We start from the raw sequence: 15,259 nt of genomic DNA on the forward strand, positions 1-15,259 counted from the left end.
TACAAATACCTCCTCCTTACTGTTAGGGAGTCTCTGCCTTGATTATATATAGTATCTTTTCTGGTACTGAAATTTATTTTTAGCATTGTAAATTATGTGTTTTTTTGATGATTATGATTTTTTTATGTTTTATTATATAAATTGTTCCATGATACAAGATCATAATGAACATCTCCTATGCATGGTACACTCTTCAATTTAGGACTTTAATCTGTCTTAAATTCTTTCTGGACCTCTTGCATTAGACACTTAGTGAAAGATGAGATGAGGGTGCTGGGGGGATGACCCAAGTTTTGTTTACAGTACTTGTATTAGGGGGCTCACAAGCCCCTCTAACTCCATCTCCAAGGTATCTGACATATTCTATGGCCTCCAAGTTTATCACCTCACATCTTTAGGGGTACCTTCACACATACATTTGCAGAAACGCACATATACTCACATACATAAAAATAAATCCTAAAACGAAACAAAACAACAACAGAAACATTGGGTCCAAGAAGTACTTCAGAATGAAGCCAGAGAAAAGGGCTGGGACATCAAGATTGTTTTGAACAAACACGACAAATGTCAACACATCTCAATACGTATTGACCAGAGAACTGTCACTAGTAATAACTTAATTTGGAGAGCCGTTAATGAAGTAAACGCCAGCAAGATGGCTCAGGGGATAGCAACGCTTGTGCACAGGCTTGGCCACCCAAGTTCAGTCCCTGCAAGGTAGCAAGAGAGAAGCAACCCCGGAGAATTGTCCTCTGACCTCCACTTGCATGCCGCGACACACAAATAAAAATACATAAATAAATAAATGAATAAAATTTCAAAAAAAGTGAAACTGAAATATTGGGCAACAATAAAACAGTGAGGGAACGTCTGATACTAAAGTGTTTCAAGAGTTGACATTTGTGGCTTAAGAGCAGCAAGGAGGCCAGTGGGAGTGGGAGGGGGCAAAGAGACCAGAGGATGAGGAGAAATAGTGGGGAGGGGATTGAGACGAAGAAATGTGTTTGAAAATGTCATTGGGGCCAAACGCTCTGCATGCTAATTGAAATAAATAAACAAAGCATTTCAAGATTCAAATATAATCTGAAGCCATTCATTTCGTTCTTTGGCTTGATTATACCCTAGTTTTTCACATTCCCCATCCTCTATGTCCCTGTATATGCCTTATTAGCAATTTCCTTAGATCGCCCAGTTTACTAGTATTTCATGAGTTTATGTGTAATCCGTAGTTGGATGTTTTGAATTTTATATTTTAAGGACTTCTAGTTGATTCCTCTAAATATAGATTGCATATTTATTTCTTTATTATTTTTTACTATGTCATTCTTATCTATTTTGTGTATTTAAGTATGTCTGTTTTATAGTGCCTGTAAACCTGTTCCATCATCTCTGCAGCCTGGTCTTCTCTGCCGACTGTGCTGGGGGAGCATATTTCCACCTGTTTGCGGTTGTGAGCTGCGAGCTCATGTTGGGCATCAGCTCTTCTGTTCACTGAGGTCAATGGCTGCTTCCTGCCATGTAGTTTTACAACTGTTTTCGTGCACCGTTCTAGGACCAGGACTAATGTTTACGTTATTTATGGCCTGTGGAAGTTCCAGACCATGTTGGTAGGTTAGGTTGGTTCAAACCCCAAGCACACATTGTAGTCGGGAGTTTTATGATCTTAGAGTGTTACTCCTAGGGCTTAGACTGAACACATGGGACTCTTAGCCCTTGTGGGAGATCCTTGGCCATGCGTTCACGGGCCATGCCATCTCTGGCTATACTGCGATTTTGGGTTGAACTCTACATCTTGAATGGGACCTAGGCGTTGTCGCGTTTGTTCTGTGTGGGTTTGCAAACTAAAGTGCCAAGGCACAGGTGAGGTCAGATGTCTGTAGTCCTCTCAGGAGGCACACAGATCAGCCCATGTGACTTCAGTTGCCCCATTTTACAGTCACATGCTTCTTAATGTTGGGGACATGTTTTAGGAAAAGCAGCTAGGTGTAGTAGGAGCCATGTAGTGCACTTACACAAACTGAGATGATCACTAGTGTCTTCTTACTGGACTACATTTGCATATACAGACTATTGACTGGCATGCTATGTGGTTATTACTATACTGTATATCTTGAACTTTCTCCTGGCCAACAGAGTCAGCTGCGTTATAATAGTTTTTGGCTGTTATCTGCTGCATCATCTCTAGGTACTGGAGTGAAATACTGTTCAGGCTCCAGGTTACTGGAGTCTTTCTGGAACATCTTTGAACTGTTTTCAGGGATGGTAGTTCCCCACCCCCACCCTACCTCCACCATAGGCCCTTGTGAGGCTGTTGTCAGGTATGGTCCCACCCCCTCTCCAGGTTGTTTGACCACGTGAATCTGTTTTCAAGGTTGGGGGTACCCCTTCACTTGTAGGCTCTTTGACCACATGAAGCAGTTTTCAGGGGATGGTGCCCCCATAGGCCTGTGGACAGTGTGAAGCTTTAGGAGGACACTGGCCAGTTTCCAGAACCCCAGCTGCTGTGAGGAAGTCACCACAGTTCCTGGTAGAGAGCTTGTCTCATCTTGGTCCCAATTTATCTCTTCAAATGCAACAACTGAAATCTGGTCCTCTCTTCTCAGACCCTCTTTTCAAACGGTGAGTCTGTATGTCCCTTTCTCTTTGTCTTCTGCCCTAAAGATGCGATTCCCAACCCCTCTTGTCTCTCCAGTCTCAGGTCGGCTTTTAAAACCCTCGCCATTTCTCTCGATGCCTCTCCTGTCTCTCTCTGTTTTGATCTCACTGTGAAAACAGCCCGATCTGATATTGAAGATGAATCTGGCTTTTCAAGCCTATCCTGTTCCTATCCAAGCAAACAGAACTTCTAGATGCCGAATAGTCCAGGCTTTTAGAACACATTTGAGTTTGAAGTCCTTTTATTGAGTTATTTTATTTTTTCAGTTTCGCTCATGATCGCTGTCTACCTTCCTTTTCAAAGCCTACCATCTTTCAGGAGTTCACTAAATGGGAGAACTGGCTGGAGACAAGGCACATTTTCACCAACCTGGAATCCTTCAGTGGACCAAAGAGGTATTATTTTCTGTCATTTTAAATAAAAATGTTTTCTAGGTAGCTTCCTTGGAGTTGTGAGTAGCAGTCTAGTCATCTTTTGTTTTATATCTAGTATCCTCCTATGAGTGAGTACATACCATGTTTGTCTTTCTGAGTCTGGGTTACCTCACTCAGGATGATTTTTTTCTAGATCCATCCATTTGCCTACAAATCTCATGATATCATTGTTTTTCTCTGCTAATACTCCATTGTGTATATGTACCACATTTTATTTATCCATTCTTCAGTTGAAGGGCATCTAGGTTGATTAACTTGAATGGTTTGGGAGGCCCCCAGGCTGTGGGACCAGGACCTGTCCTTAGTGCATGAGCTGGCTGGAACCTGGGGCCTATGCAGGGATACTTTGCTCAGCCTGGGTAAGGGAGGAGGGGACTGGATCTGCCTCGATTGAATCTACCAGGCAGTGCTGAATCCCCAGGGGAGTCCTTGCCCTGGAGGAGGTGGGAATGGGGGTGGGTGGGCTGGAGGAGGGAGGATAGGGGAATCCGTGGCTAATATGTAAAATTAAATTAAATTATAAAATAAATTAAAAAAATGTATAATCCCATGAGAGATGAAGCCACAGTCCTTTTTGTGGGAACCTAGAGTCAGATCCTCATATGATTTCTAAAAATTGTGCTAACTTGAGGTAACCTGGAATAAGGGTGGAATGTCTTATAAGGGGCAACGGGGAGAGACAGCGTGTCCATCTCATCCTCCTGTGGCCTGAATTCAGATGCTGAGCAGGGAAGCACACCTGTAGAAAATAAGTCAAAACCAAGTGTCGAATAAATCCCTGTGGCACAGACTCCCAAAGTCAAGACATTCTGATTTTAATTATTTGCTGTGTGTGTATGTGTGTTCGTGTTCGTGGGTACACCACACATATACACGTAGGTACATGTGAGAAGCCAGAGGCTCTTGAGGTCAGATGTTTCAACAGCTTTCCTTATTTATTGATTAGTTTGTTGGTTGATTTAGATGAGGTCTCTCACTGAACATGGAGTTCACTAATTGGCTAGGCTGGCCGACCAGCAAGCCTTAGAGATGTGCCTGTTTACAGCTCCTCAGTGTTGTGGATAGAGATGTGTTACCACGTCCAGCTTTTCACCACGGGCACCAGGGATCTGAACTCACATCTCATGCTCATGTGGAAGGCATTTTGTGGCTGAGCCACCCCCATCTCAAAAGTCTGTATTTTAAAGGGTTTGTGTCCCAGCCTCCTACCCTGTGGGCCTACCTGAGAAACATCACAGGCAGCCGCATAGTGTTCTGTGTTCTGATGTTTAAATCCCTGTGCAGAGAGAATCTTTTTCTCCCACAAGAAAATCCATGTTTCAGCTGCCCTGGCTTATTACAGCCTGTGCCAATGCCCCCGAGCAGTTTTCAAAGGTTCCAATTTGCCGTCCTCTTAGTTAATGCCCCAAGTGACCAGTATTTGCTGAATTCCAGCCTGTTAAGAAATACCACGAACTCCAAAGCATTGTAAAGGGCAGAGTCCCGCCCCAGCCAAGGCTCTGCAGCCGAAGCTCTACACTGTCCCCTCCTGTGCGTTCCTTATGTGTCTTCCAAATCAGTCTCCCGCTAGTACCTGAGGGTCCCAGTGTGTGCGCTGTGTACTAGAGTGTCTACCAGTACACTCTTCTCCCTGACTTGAGCTTGGATTGACTGGGGTTCACTCTGTTGATAAGGGTGTTGGGGTGTGTTTCATACTGTGTCAGACTCAGACCCCCAACCCCAGGCCCAGGCTGAGAGAGAAGAACAAAATCCTCACACACAATGATGCCCCATCCAAGAAACAAGTGTTTTCTAAACAGGAAGGGTCAGACATGTGTTCTGACTTTCTGTAGTTCTTACAGTTTAGGCGTTATTCTTTTCCATGGGGAAAAAGAGGGGAGAAGAAGAACCAGTTTGTAATTGTGTGTGTGTGTGTGTGTGTGTGTGTGTGTGTGTGTGGTGTGGTGGGTGCACATGTGTGTGTGTGGTATGTGTGTGTGTGGTGTGTGTGTATGTGTGTGGTGTGGTGGGTGCACATGTGTGTGTGTGGTATGTGTGTGTGTGTGGTGTGTGTGTATGTGTGTGATGTGGTGGCTACACGTGTGTGCACCTATATGCTTGCTTGCATGGAGGCCAGAGAAAGATGTCCAGGGTCCAGCTCCATCGCTCTCTTTCTGACAGGGTCTCTTCATGAACCTGGAGCTTGTCATTTTGGGGCTAGATTGTTGGCCAGAGGGCCTCAGGGACCCCTTGTTTCTGCCTCCCACTCCCCAGCACTGGAGTGATGGGCACTCCTGTCCCCCCTCTCTAGTGTGCCTGCCCATGCTCACTTTTTGTGAGGTGCTGAGGATCTGAACTCAGATTTCCAGGCTTGTGTCAGAAGGGCTCATACCCACTGCGTCATCTCCTCAAACCCAAGGCTGTTATTTTAATGGAAGTCTTTCCTCACGGAAATACAAGGAATTCACGTGTGCGTGGGAGTGGGGCAGGTTATTTGTGTGTATGTGGGGAATGCTTGGTGGGTGTCTTCCCCAAGAATTATACCTTATATAGTTCTTGGAAGAAAACAATATAACTTTGCAAGGATGTTGTAGAAGATTCGAAACATTCTCGGTTATTCAGTGTCTTTTGCCTACTTTGTGTCCAAGCACACTATGTTCTAGCTTGGGTTAATCAAAATCAGAGCTACCTCTCCTGAAGGTCTCTGAGAATCTGCACTTTGGGAGAATTGTTTTTTTTTAAAGTTCATTTTGTTCTTTTCCAACTGTTTCCAGAATTTTCCAGCTCCAACATATGCTGCCAACAATAGGAATTTACATATGTTCTTCAGAGGATAACGATGTCTTCCAGAAGTCAGTGACGGGGCAGGCCCATTTCACCAAGCTGTACAGGTAGGCCAGGTTAGTAACTTTAACATTCCTGGGCTCAACAGAACTCTCAGTTTTGCCGAGGTTTGATGATCGTCTGGATTTCCATGTCTCCTGGTAATAAATCAAATGGTGAGTTTTCACTTTCCTATTTATTTTGTTGACTGAATAACCCATCAAAGCAGGGCTTTAAAGCAACACCAAACAGCTAGATGTCAATCAATTAGCTAAGATGGGCATCTAAAACCCCTGCAGCTAAAACCCCAGACAAATCCAAATGCGTGCTTCACCTGGGCCTGTGGCACAACACTGGGGCCACAGAACCATCATACAGTGAAATGGTGGCAAACTATTAGTTATGGCACAGCTGAAGGCCACGAATAAAACTCACTGGTAAGATTTCAAACTAATGATGATGATGATGATGATGATGATGATGATGATGATGATACTTCTACTAATAATAACCAAGGCTTCCAAAACCCTCGTGTCTGCAGTCACCAGCTTCAAATGAGGGGTGGCTGCTGTGTTATCAATTCTGTGTCCTGAGAGACAGTTTACTGTGGGTGGTTTCATGATACATTCTTGAAAAGCCTCCAGATTTCAAGTGTACAATATAAATTCCTTAGAAAACTGCAGCCAGTGCCGGTCTGTTTTATGGATGGCACCACACCTCCTTCAGATTAAATAGCCCTCCTCACTTTCTTGGGATCATTTAAACAAAAGGTGGGCATAGGGAACCTCTCCACAAGTCTGAACAGCAGGTTCTGATCCCGTTGGCTTAAGTGGTCGGTTCTCACTTTTCTCATCTCAGGAGTCCATGATGTTCTTCAACGTCATGTCCATGAGTTAAATGTGTCAGTGCTTACTGTTGAAGAAGATGAGATAGAGAACCTTGTAAAGTACGTGTTTGGAGTACATACAAGCCACCAGTCAAGCAGGAAGACAGTGTGGACCATGCAGCCCTGGGGACGCTCTGCTGTAGAACAGAGGGGAAGCAAGAAACAAAGGGAGAGAATTTCAACCCCAGAGATCCCCCCAAAAGAGTTTTAGGGACCTCAGGAGGTCCCCAGGTCATACTTTGAGAAGTGCTGGCTTGGATTTATTTTTGTTCTTTCTTTACATTAAAAAAAAAATTCAGTGTTGTCTTGATCAGGGATTTTGTTGCTACAATGAAACATCATGGCCCAAAAGCAAGTTGGGGAGGGGAGGGTTTATTTGGCTTATACTTCCACATTACTGTTCGTCATCAAAGTCATCGAAGGAAGTCAGGGCAGGATTCTGGAGGGAGGAGCTAAAGCGGAGCCCGTGGAGCGGTCCTTCTTACTGGCTTCCTCCTCATGGCTTGCTCAGCCTGCTTTCTTACAGAAGCCAGGACCACCTGCCCAGGGCTGGCCCCACCCACAATGAACCAGGCTCTCTCTCCCCCATCAATCACTAATTAAGAAAATTTGCTACAGGGCTAGAGGCTTGTCTACAGCCTCATTTTATGGAGGCATTTTCTCAATTGGGGTTCCCTCCTCTCAGATGACTTTAGCTTATGTCAAGTTGACATGAAACTAGCCAGCCCAGGTGTGCTTGTGTGCATTGTTTGAGAGTGTATGTGTGCAGGTGCACCCAGAGCCCAGAGGAGGATGTCAGCATCCCTTCTATTGCCCTCCGCCTTGTTCTCTCGAGGCAGGGTGTCTCGCTGAAACTGGAGCACACTGTTTTTGCATAGGCTGGAGGCTAGCATTTTTTTTGTTGCTGGAATACCCCCAGCACATGTTACAAGATAGGGGCCACACCTAACTTTTTAAGTAGTTTCGTGATCTGAATGCAGGTCTTCATTCTTATACAGCAAAGCTCTTATCCACCAAGGCATCTCTCAAGCCCTGCATTTTTTATTTCCTTCCTTCCTTCCTTCCTTCCTTCCTTCCTTCCTTCCTTCCTTCCTTCCTTCCTTCCTTCCTTCCTCCCTCCCTCCCTCCTTCCCTCCCTCCCCCCTCTCTATTTTGTGTCTTTGAGATAGGATCTCCTGTAGCTCAGGCTGGCCTCAAACTTTGTAGCTAACACAGGCCTTGAACTCCTAACCCTCCTTTCTCCAGCCCCTAGATGAAGGGGTGGCAGACACTAGCCACCATGCTCAGCTTTGTGTCATGTGACTGTCTGACATTTACCAATACCTTTGGTGAGCTTATTAAGCAATTGATAATGAATTGTTTAAAAAGTGTAGTTTCTAACTGTGGTTTTAAAGTCAGCCAAAACTGCCCTTGGCTCCAATTTTCTCAGCTGCTAGGTGTGCGGTCGTGGGCAAACCTTGCCAGCACTCAGACCCTGGGTTTCCTGAGTGAAATGGGAGTGTGTGTGGTCATTGTGAGGACACGCAGGGACCTGGGATGTACCTAGCTCATGAGAGGTCTTCAGCAGCGATAGCTGTGAGAGAAGAAAAACAGAGCAGAGGGCTCCTCTGCTGCCAGGCTCCCCCATCCTCCCTGCAGGGAAAGGGCTTTACTGATTACTCTGGTATGAGAGAGCAGCGTGCTCCTGGGAGGGATGGCGGGGAGAGAGGTGGAAGACAGCTTTCAGCCTCCCCCTCATCCCGTGCCCTGTTCCTTCCCTATGGTGTGTTTATCTTGAAATGCTTTGATCTAAAATGAGCCGCTCCGTGCACTTCCAAAGTCCAGGCATATTTGGTTCCCTCTATTTATGCTGCGTTAGTTCGTCAGATGAGGTTTTGCTGCGGCTCATACAGTAAAGATAGCCTTCCTTTTCTCCTCCTGACACCTGCCCCTGGCTTGGGCTCCTGCATCTAAGGTGCTTTCTTGCACTGTTTCCACACATTATTTGTTTCGTTGATTTACCCTCGAACCTGGTGCCAACTGGGTTTGAGGTGACTCTTCTTGGTAAGATGTGACTCATTACCCTTTGTCATTTTCTGTTAGACTTGAGGTTTTGTGTCACTCTTGGGGGACGGTCTTCGTTTGGTGCCTTCCTCTAGGGCTGTACAGGAGAACTGGCCCTGTTCTGAAGCCAGCGGTGACTAAGGTGGTGGGCTGAATGCTTCTCTGCCATTCCCTTCCCTCTCCTCCCTCCCCTCCCTCCCCTCCCCTCCCCTCCCCTTCTCTGCCATTCCCTTCCCTTCCCTCCCCTCCCCTCCCCTTCTCTGCCATTCCCTCCCCTTTCCACCCCTCCCCTCCCCTCCCCTTTCCTCCACTCTACTCTCCCCTCCATCTCTTTTCTTTCCCTGTTGGGATGGTTGGGTTTCACATGACAACCCAAGGCTACCAGTCATTTTACTTTACCTTTGATGTGTTAAGAGTGCTTGAAAATCTCAAGCTCTTGTGATATCCAAGGATTTCCTCCCTCCATGGCCTCCATATAAAATGCACCCGACTGTCATTAAGTCCTAAGCCCACCTGGTCCACCAGGGGTAAAGTGGGACCCTGAAGCAGAGAAAACTTAAAGATATATATAGTTCTGTGTACAAAAGAAGACAAAAGTTCCATAACACACTGTTCTTCATCCCCTCTGGGAACAGGACAGAGTCAAGTCCTGCCGGGGCCCAGAAGACCTTGCACTAGGTGGGCACCCAGCAGTGTGGTGTGCCTTTAACCTCACACCCTCCTTTCAGAGGCACCTGCTGTGGGCACCATCTCCTCAGATGTGCTCTGGCTGAAGTAGCTAACATAACTGCTAGCCAGCATAACTAACTGTGTGTCTAACATAACTGCTAGCCAGCATAACTAACTGTGTGTCTAACATAACTGCTAGCCAGCATAACTAACTGTGTGTCTAACATAACTGCTAGCCAGCATAACTAACTGTGTGTCTAACATAACTGCTAGCCAGCATAACTAACTGTTATGGCTAACATAACTGCTAGCCAGCATAACTAACATAACTGCTAGCCAGCATAACTAACTGTTATGGCTAACATAACTGCTAGCCAGCATAACTAACTGTTATGGCTAACATAACTAGCTAACCAGCATAACTAACTGTTATGGCTAACATAGCTGCTAACCAGCATAACTAACTGTTATGGCTAACATAACTGCTAACCAGCATAACTAACTGTTATGGCTAACATAACTGCTAGCCAGCATAACTAACTGTTAAGGCTAACATAACTGCTAGCCAGCATAACTAACTGTTATGGCTAACATAACTGCTAACCAGCATAACTAACTGTTATGGCTAACATTACTGCTAACCAGCATAACTAACTGTTATGGCTAACATAGCTGCTAACCAGTATAACTAACTGTTATGGCTAACATAACTGCTAACCAGCATAGCTAACTGTTGTGTCTCACATAACTGTTACGGCTAACATAGCTGTTGTACGCCTTTCCCTACATCGTTCCAGCCTGTCTTCCGTCCGCAGTCGAGAGCCTTGAGCAGCCTAGTGCTGGCTCTGAGCACCTGGCAGGCAGGCTTGCAGCAATTCTTGAGAGCAGAACTTTATCTAGTTGCTACAATGTCAAGAGCAAGTCAGAGCTTTCTTGCTCCCTAGCAGAAAGTCACTGTACAACCCTCTTGCTTAAAAAGTACCCTTGGGAAGATGTGTGGCGTGCATATGATATATGGACATTGCATTCATGTAATTGTAAATAAGCCACACACACAGGAAAGTATCAGAAGAGGACACAGTAGTTACAGAAGTAGCTGGAGATGGTCCTCCTGCCCCATACCAGCTTAATCTAAGTTCCCAGCAAATTCTTAGCCTTAACTCCCCTGGACTCTGGCATTGCTTGGTAGTCTTATCTCCTTTGAGGAGGCTGAATTTCAGTGATGCAGCGCATGCTCAGGAAGCCTCTGCTGTGATATGCACTGCCTCCTTAGAGCCTTGGGGTTCTAGGTGACCACAGGCGGTGGTGTCAGACTGGAGTGGTCCTATAGTTGAGGGTGTGTGAGGCTCCTGTCTTTGTTACTGGCTTTGGGGACCTGAATTTGTGGAGCAGCCTTGACTTTTAATGCTCTTATCAGTCACTAGTTGATTATGGTGCTAAATCTCGTCTGTCCGCTTGATGGGGTTTAGAATTTCTGGGTATGTCTTAGAAGGATTTCCTATATTATGTTACTTGAGAAGGAAAAAAACCCCACCCTACATGTGGATAGTAATATTCTAGGCTCCGGGGTCCTGGATGAATAAACAGGAGGAAGTGAGGTGAGCACTAGCATCCATTTCTTGCTGCTTCCTGGCTGTGGCTGCCATGGGCCTCCCGCCCCTGCCACTATGTGGTCCTGGCCTGGGACTGAGTGCCCAGAATTCGAATCTAAAGCAAACTACCTTTTGTAAGCTGCTTGTGGAACATTTTGTCACAGCAGTGAGAAAAGACATGGATACAGACACCAAGGCTGATTAACCCGAGGGAAACCCGATTGTGGCAAGCCTTCCTCTGAAACTATCCGGTCACAACATCCAGGCACCCTCGGGAACAAGTCTTGGGGGATCATTGGTGTCTCTAACTGAAATGACCTGTATCCTACCTCAGCTGCTCGATCTGAAGCCATCTGACCGCTGTGCACCTGTGACTCCTGAGGTAGCTCATGTGGAGGGCTGCTCAGAGGTGCTTCAGGCTGATCCGCTGCCTGGTGGATCCGTTCAGACCTTCATTCACCTCCCCGTAAACCCCCTCTTAGAGAAGAAACAAAGCCACCTGTGAACGTCAGCCCTGTGTTGGGCTGCTTCTGGTAGATGCTCAGCCTTGAGCGAGGGAATTTAATATCCCATCTTTCTCTCATGGAAATGAAGTGATGTGAAGTGATAGGTCTCAACAAAAGGACACTGATGACACCACACTCACCACCTTTTGAGGAGCAAAGCTGAATTTTAGATTCCACAGATAAGCGATCGTGCATGAAAGGATGGATTGTGGCTTTGGGGGTGGAGTGGGGAGGGTGAAGCCTTACTGAACCCAAGCCATTCCAGAGCCCAGGGCGGGGGCAGGGGGTGTGAGAGTGTCATTGTTTTAGAAGCGCCGTGAAAGGCCTACCTAGTCAGCATGGTTACAGAGGTGAAAGCAGACGTAGGGTCTTCAAACCCAGGCGAGTCTCAGACTGTGAGCACGTCCTCGAGGCTGCAGCAGGCCGCTTACAATTTGTTTTAGGCTGCTCACTCTATCTTGAGAAGAATCTAGTGTTGCATTGTAGTGGAGCAGGGACAGATTCTGAAGAAGTTCCCAGAGTCACTGAAGCGGGGGAACCAGACCCCACAGGTCAGGAAGGGCTCCAGATGGTCGGCCCACATGGCTCCCACAGCTGTGCCAGCAAGTCCCACCTGCTCTATGTATGGCAGGTCTCGGTTCCCTCAGGTTTCTTATGTGTGTGAAATGGTGTCCGAGTTTTGGTTTGATTTTCCTACCGACTGGTGCTGACTGCACTGTGACCTGCTTGGTGGGCATTCCCAATCTACTTTGCAAGAAGGTTCTGCATGTATCTTTCCCCATTTTTATTGGATTATTTTCTTTATATGACTGTTAGACATATGAGTCCTGGATTGGATAAGTGACTTCCAAATTAAAACATCTATAATTTTTCTTCCAGTTGGGGGAAGTAGTATACAGAGGCATCAAAAGAAAGGAATTGAAGAAAGATCAAATAGAGATGAAGCTGCCATGATGATGACCCAGGAGAAGAATATGGAAAGAGAGAGTGTATTTTTGTAAATATGAGTTTTCTAGGCTTGCTTAAAGATGACCGCTGCAGTTTTAGGGAAGTATTTGGAAAACAACATTTGACCAATGGCCAGCCATAGGAGTGCAGTCTCCCTTTCTCAGACTTAAAAAAACAAACAAACAAACAAACAAACAAACAAAACAAAAAACCAGGATTTATATTTAAGTGTGTGTGTGTGTGTGTGTGTGTGTGTGTGTGTGTGTGTGTGTGTGTGTGTACATGAGTGTTGGTACCTGTGGAGGCCAGAAGTTGTTGGATCCTCTGGAGCTGGCTCACAGGCAGCTGTGAGCTATCCATGATGCTGCTAGGAACTGAACTAGAGTCGTATTGAAGGGCAGGAAGTACTCTTATACTGCTGAGCCATTTCTCTGGTCTGTGTCTTATTTTTCCCAGATTTTAAACACAGTGATGCACTGAACTGTAGAGCCAGACTGGCTTAGTCATGCTTATAATGTGGTTCAGCTGGCAACAGTGTCCACCTCCTAGGGTCCTTGCTTGGGCTATCAAGGTGAAGCGTGTAGCACTTTCTTCCTTTTGTATCTTAAAGGTAACTCTGTGCAAGAAGAGTGTGAGGGAGACACAGGTAAGTGGGAATCATCTTGGAGAGTGGATGGTGGCAATTCTTCATAAAGGAGAAAACAGGTTGTAGTTTTGGAGGAAGCCATGGGTTCAGGACTCTACATGTTGAATCTGGGACAGCTGGTTGGATTTTTCTTACAGTATCGAAGTAGAGGGTCAAGACAAAGAACTCAGTCTCAGGAATGGAGCCTATAGTCAGCTTCAGCGAAGACTCCCATTCACGACAGCGTAAGAGTGCCTGAGATTCACGGTCTTGTCGTCCCACTCCAGGCTTGCTCTCTGGGCGTCTTGAGCTCTGTTCTGTATGACTGTGTTCATGGATGAGATGAATGAGAAAGGGACACCACAAGGTGTTAACTCAGGAGCTCTGCTGGGCCGTGGAACTGGTGAATCAAACAACACAGAGAACAAGCTGTGATCAAAGCACCCTGGCTTCCATTTGGTACCACGGCTCCACGGACCCTCGGGTGGACTCGCTGGTCTCAAGATGAGGACCTTGCTTTTCACTGTTTAAATTCTCTCAGGATCTATCTTTTGATTCTATATTTAATAGCAATTGGCTCTCAGTCATTTTTTTTTAAAGTCACTTATAACATTTTTTTTTGAGACAGGGTTTCTCTGTGTAGCTTTGGTGCCTGCCCTAGATATTGCTCCGTAGACCAGGCTGGCTTCAAATTCACAGAGATCCGCCTGGCTCTGCCTCCTGAGTGCTGGGATAAACATAACATGTTTAAAAAAACATTTTAGATTTATTTTACCTATGTATATGAATGTTTTGCCTGTTTGTGTGTATGTGCACCATGTGTATATCTGTTGGATCCCCTGGAACTGGGTTTATGGAGGGTTGTGTGTCTTCATACGGGTGATGGGAATCAAACCCAGGTCCTTTGCAAGAGTAACAAGTGCTCTTCACCACTGAGCCATCTCTCCATCCCTATAACATGTCTGATAGCTACCATGTTCACTGTAGGTGTGCCTTGTATTCAACTTGCATGGGTCCATACTATCTACCTTGGGTATTAACGATCAGATAACTTCCCTCCCTGGCAGAGTCTATGCACATTGTCGGTGAGGCACAGAGGGTGTCCACCTCGTCCTTGTCTTCTCCTTCGGAGGCCTGCCCCAGGGACAGAGCAGACCTACTTACAGGGTGCTTGCTGTGCTGACCTGTGAATATCAGATACTGTCACCTGCGGCTCTGTTCATCTTACACCCAAGAGGTGCATCGGACTACATCCAGGATTGGTCACCGTGATGACGCAGGCACCTTGGAGGTCACCGAGTGAGGTCTTCTCATATCCACTGCTCGCTCATAGCTCTGTCTAATACAAACAATGATGCATCTGTTGGAGCGGCTTCATTTTCCTGTACAAGTGAAGGGTTGTACGCACGTCTTGCTTTGATGGAAATGTGGTATTGCATTTACCTGTCCCTGTGGAGCAGTGGGACTGTGTTTACATAGCGCTAATACAAAAGCATCAAGACAGCATAGCCCTGAGCTCTGGGATCCCTTTCAGGCAGAGTTTGGCTCAAATTTCTTTAATATGGTACCATTGTAGGGCTCAGACATTATTTCTGCCTATCCTAATTTGTTCATGGTAATATGTGAAAGCAATACAAATGCCCCAGATTTTCAGGTTTATGAATAAAAGCGGGCAGATATTCCACATGAGAACATGCCCAGTATTCTTTTATTGGTTGGAAGGGGGTCCCTGTATCCACATATATTAAAGTGTGCACCTGCCTTCAATAAGCCTGAATCAGCATATGTAAGTGAACTGCTTGCCAAATTTGGCTTGTAAATCGAGAATAAAAAGAGCAGACGTGTTTCTAGGCAAGGGAAAAAGTGAAGAGGCTCAGTGGAGATTTGTGAGCTGAAAATGATCAGTCAAGCCCATGAAATCCTCTGAAATAGCCCGTGTATTTGTAGTAGTTTTAAGATTTCAGAGAAATAAAGGAAAATTAGTCAAATACTCTAACACTGCCCAGAGCTATGATGTCATATGCATTGTATAATTCAAAATCCCTGTTCTTTTTACCATCATGGAAAACAGAAGCAGATAAAACCCATCAGCATA

General features: G+C 45.7%; 1 long non-coding RNA gene across 3 annotated transcripts in view; it reads left to right on the top strand.

Moving 5' to 3' along the window:
- Positions 1-2,859: 2,859 nt before the first annotated feature.
- Positions 2,860-15,259, top strand: part of LOC143267174 (uncharacterized) — a 102,822-nt gene continuing 90,422 nt past the window's right edge. Inside the window, exons 1-3 of one of the 3 annotated variants that reach the window (XR_013042076.1) lie at positions 2,860-3,054; positions 5,847-5,972; positions 6,754-7,084. This is a non-coding gene — a long non-coding RNA (uncharacterized LOC143267174). Of the gene's footprint in view, positions 3,055-5,846; positions 5,973-6,753; positions 7,085-15,259 lie in introns of those variants that run through there. The other 2 variants (XR_013042077.1, XR_013042078.1) reach the window with 2 other exon arrangements.

The sequence above is a fragment of the Peromyscus maniculatus genome, chromosome 9 (genome assembly GCF_049852395.1).
Source record: "Peromyscus maniculatus bairdii isolate BWxNUB_F1_BW_parent chromosome 9, HU_Pman_BW_mat_3.1, whole genome shotgun sequence".
Lineage (NCBI taxonomy): Eukaryota > Metazoa > Chordata > Mammalia > Rodentia > Cricetidae > Peromyscus > Peromyscus maniculatus.